Source organism: Lagopus muta, chromosome Z (assembly GCF_023343835.1).
Source record: "Lagopus muta isolate bLagMut1 chromosome Z, bLagMut1 primary, whole genome shotgun sequence".
Taxonomy (NCBI): domain Eukaryota; kingdom Metazoa; phylum Chordata; class Aves; order Galliformes; family Phasianidae; genus Lagopus; species Lagopus muta.
The window spans coordinates 9,059,746-9,063,663 of record NC_064472.1 but is presented as its reverse complement, the minus strand read 5'-3'; positions in this window follow the sequence as shown (position 1 = coordinate 9,063,663).

The following is a 3,918-nucleotide window of genomic DNA, read 5'->3' as shown; positions in this document are numbered from 1 at the left end:
CCTGGCTGGGATGGTTGATCTGGATAACTCTGAGACCAGCCACAAATATCCTTGAAAGGCTACTGAAAATATCAGTGCTGTCTCTCAGAGGCACCTGGGAGTCTCTGTATGCTAGAAACTCACTGAGATCTGACTGAAGGAGAACCACTAGAAGTTTCATTCTACAGAGAAACAGCTAGAAAGGGCATGCACCATGATACAGGAGTGACCTCCCATCTGACACAGACAGCAGGACTTGTCCCAACTATTTTTGTCTGCATTAATGATGTGTTTCTGATCGACAGGGGCTGTTCTCTGTTCCTTCTTTCACAGTCAGTGGAGAGAAAACAGAATCTTCTCTAACTCATCCCTTTTTCAAGTAAGGGTGTTAGACAGACTGGGTGAGTCTGCATCAAAAGGTGTTCCACAAACAGGAGATATCTCAGATGACAAGTGCAAATTAGCTCTGGTGGACAGAAAATTAGCTTCTTTGGTGGAAAGAATGGTAACTGCTTGTTTTTGCAGCCCCCTGAAGCGCTGTACAGGAGCCTTGGCCAACACAGTGTTTGGCTTCTAAATCCTATTCCATCATTAGTGTATGCTGTGGTGAATACTGCTTTAAAGCCATGGCTAGCACTGAAGCAGGTAACCCAAAGACATGGGGATACATTTCCTTCAAAATCTCCCTACCCTCTGATGGGGATAGAAAAGAGGTCAGGAACAAACATCACAATGGGCACTCCACATTTCCTACTGTCCTACATTCCCAACATGTCCTACTTGTTGGGGTTTCTTGTGCTGTGTCCTGCTCCCATGGACTGTTCCTATAAACATGTGCTGTAGTTGAGCATGTCTGCCCTGACGGGAGCTCTTGACCTCTGCCATGAATCCCCAGGACACCCGGAAGAGTGTCATCAGCAACAGGTGACAGACCTTACTGGTTGAGATCTTAGAGATAACAGCTGGCATACATTTGCAGCTGAACACTCATTTGTCTTCAGTAGGGAGGGAAGAGACAGAAAAAATCTAAGGCTGCACTGCATTACAGGAAAAATGGAGGGGAGATATCAGGATATTGTGAGATTTTGGGGTGGCCCTTTGTGGAGCCAGGAGTTGGACTCAGTGATTCTTGTGGGTCCCTTCCAACTTGGCTTATTCCGTGATTCTATGATTCTATAGGAATGCTGTCCTGAAAGGAGTTCTTCACCTGGAGACAAGCTGTGGGGAGGCCACAGAGTCCCTTCTTTGGTGCCCTGCAAGGTATTCCTGGTCAGAAAGATGGGATCAAAAGGAAGAGGTGCTGGCAAGACCTCAAATGGGGAGAATTCACGTCCTGAATGTGCTGGAGAGATGAGAATGGATCCAGCCTGTGATTGCTTGTTTGCAGCCACTGCTTGGGAGCAAGAGGGCTGGGGAGTGCTCTGTGCTCTCCATTTGCAGGAGGCTCATGGCCATTCAGCTGCTTATTGCTGCTGCTAGGATGCATGGATAAGCAGCAGCCTCCAGCCCCCAGAGAGGCTAAGCCAGTCTTAAATCCACTTCAAAGCAGAAAAAGAACATTATGGCCTGTGCGTGAGGGTCTTAGATTCTCACACAGCTCTTCCACTCCAGGTTTTATGGTGTGAAGCACACAGCCCTTCCGATGGAGGTTCAGCTGCATTTTTCTTGGCATGCTTGTTCCCTCCGGACATCATTCACGCGCTCTTTGGAGTGGAAACGAAAGGGAGCGAGAAGTGGCCCCCTTGAAGTTGTGCTCAGCTGGGCTGCTCGCGTTCCTGACAAACACATCTACCTTTTTATAACTCCCTGAGCTCGCATTCAGGGAGCCTGGCTGCCTGTTTTTGCATGGAGGGGGTGCACACCAGCGTTTGATGATGAGAAAGGTGTGTTTGCAGGCTGTGCTTCTGCAGGGCTGTGGGAAAAGGCAAGGTGGGCACCACAAGTGCTTTACAATGTGCATGCATGGGCTGCAAGGAGATGGAAAGCAGAGCTGTACAAACAGAGGAAGACAGACAAAGACAGCATGTGAGGAGGAGGTTTGTCCAAAGCCAGGGAACACCCATTCCCTTTCCTTTCACCCTCTTCTAGGCCCATCACCCACATGTTTTGCACACTAGGTGCCTACAGGGATGTTCAGTGTCCCTGGGCAATTCTGATGCCATGTTGCATTGCACTGAGAACCACGCTCAGATTGAAAATAAGTGTTAGATTACACAGGAGAAGTTATTATATTTTTATCATAGTCTTTGGGTATCAACTGCTCATTAGGGCTGAGGCTTGAGTCCAAGAAGTGTTCCAGCCAGGCTGCCTCACAGACACCCAAGCCATTAAAGAAGCAACATCTGTATCCCTCCCTATGGTGAATGGTCCTCTGGATTGCTGAAATGAGACTGGATAAGCTTGGAAATTTTTCCAGGCTCCCTCAGGGAGCAATCCTGCCCCTTTAATGGCAGCATGTGATCTAACATGCATTTGCCAGGCCTTATTTCTGCAGTTTTGAGATGATATCAGTATCAGCAGCAAATATTTGCCTTGCTCTGAAGGGCTCAGATGAGAGGGATGCAAATGTCAGTCCATCGTCCTTCTTTGACTGCATTTCAAGCTGACATGCCAGTGCAGAGCAGCATGGTTTTAGGGGTGCAAAAGGGCAGCAGCACAAAGCAGGAAGTCTGTGTATTACCAAAGGGCCCCTGTGCCCAGTAGCACATATATTGACATCCTTCTTCCCTGCTAGTGATTTTGCAAACCTGATGAGCACAGAGATCATTTGCCTGCGACTGGAATGCAGCCATCTCAGAGACAGCACGCAGCAGCTGCTTCACTGCCTAGATTCGTTCCCCACCATTGCTGAAGAGAGGCAGGGAGAGAAGATGCTGCATCCAAGTGGATTTCCAGGGAGAATTTATAGAGGCAGGATGCAATTATCCAGCTGGAAAATGTCCATGGCACAGAGACCAAGCCAGCAGCCTGCACTGAGACCCCATTGCCCAGCAGCCCCTTTGAATTCAACAGGGCTATTGGCATGAGAGCTGAGAGCAGGGTTCGGTCCTCTTGCTTTCATGATCCTGTTCAAGGGTAGTGAAGACGAACTGTAAGCCTAGTGAGATGTGGGGAGAAGGAGAACACAAACCATCCTCCCGGCTTTCTCTGAGAGCTCCTGTTTGATAGATGCACATGCTGCCCATATGCTGAAAGAAAGACTATCAAATCCACACGTGGCATCAGATTTTCTGTACCTCTTTCCTTATTGGTGATAATGTCATCCCTGACTCAAGTCCCTCAGCGAGGCCACAGCTCGAGTACTGCGTTCAGTTTTGGGCCCCTCACTACATGAAAGACACTGACGCCTTGAAGTGTGTTCAGAGAAGGGAAACAAAGCTGTGAGGGGTCCAGAGAGCATGCCTCATGGGGAATGGCTGAGGGAGCTAGGATTGCTCTGTCTGGAGGGGGTTGGGGGGAGACCCTATCATTCTCTGCAATTATATGAAAGGAAGTTGTGGTGAGATAGAGGTCAGCCTTTTGTCCCAGGTAACAGAGATAGGATGAGAGGGAATGGTGTTCAGTTGTGCTGGGAGAAGTTCAGGTTGGATGTTAGGGAAAATGGCTTCTCAGAAAGGGTAGTGAGGCATTGCCACAGGCTGCCAGGGAAGATGGAGTCAGCATCCCTGGAGGTGTCCAAGAAATGTGGAGATGTGGTTCTTAGGGACATGGTTTAGTAGGCAATATTGATTACAGATGGACGTTGGACTAGATGATCTTAATGATATTTTCCAACCTTAATAATTCTATGATTCTACAATGTTCTGATACCTGATAGTGACACCTGATGCCATAGGGAGCAAAGAATCTGTGGAAGTGGGAAATATGAGGGCATGGACTTGGCATCACAGTTGGATGAACTCTGAGTAGGGGCATGCAGGATATCTGCACACTGCAATC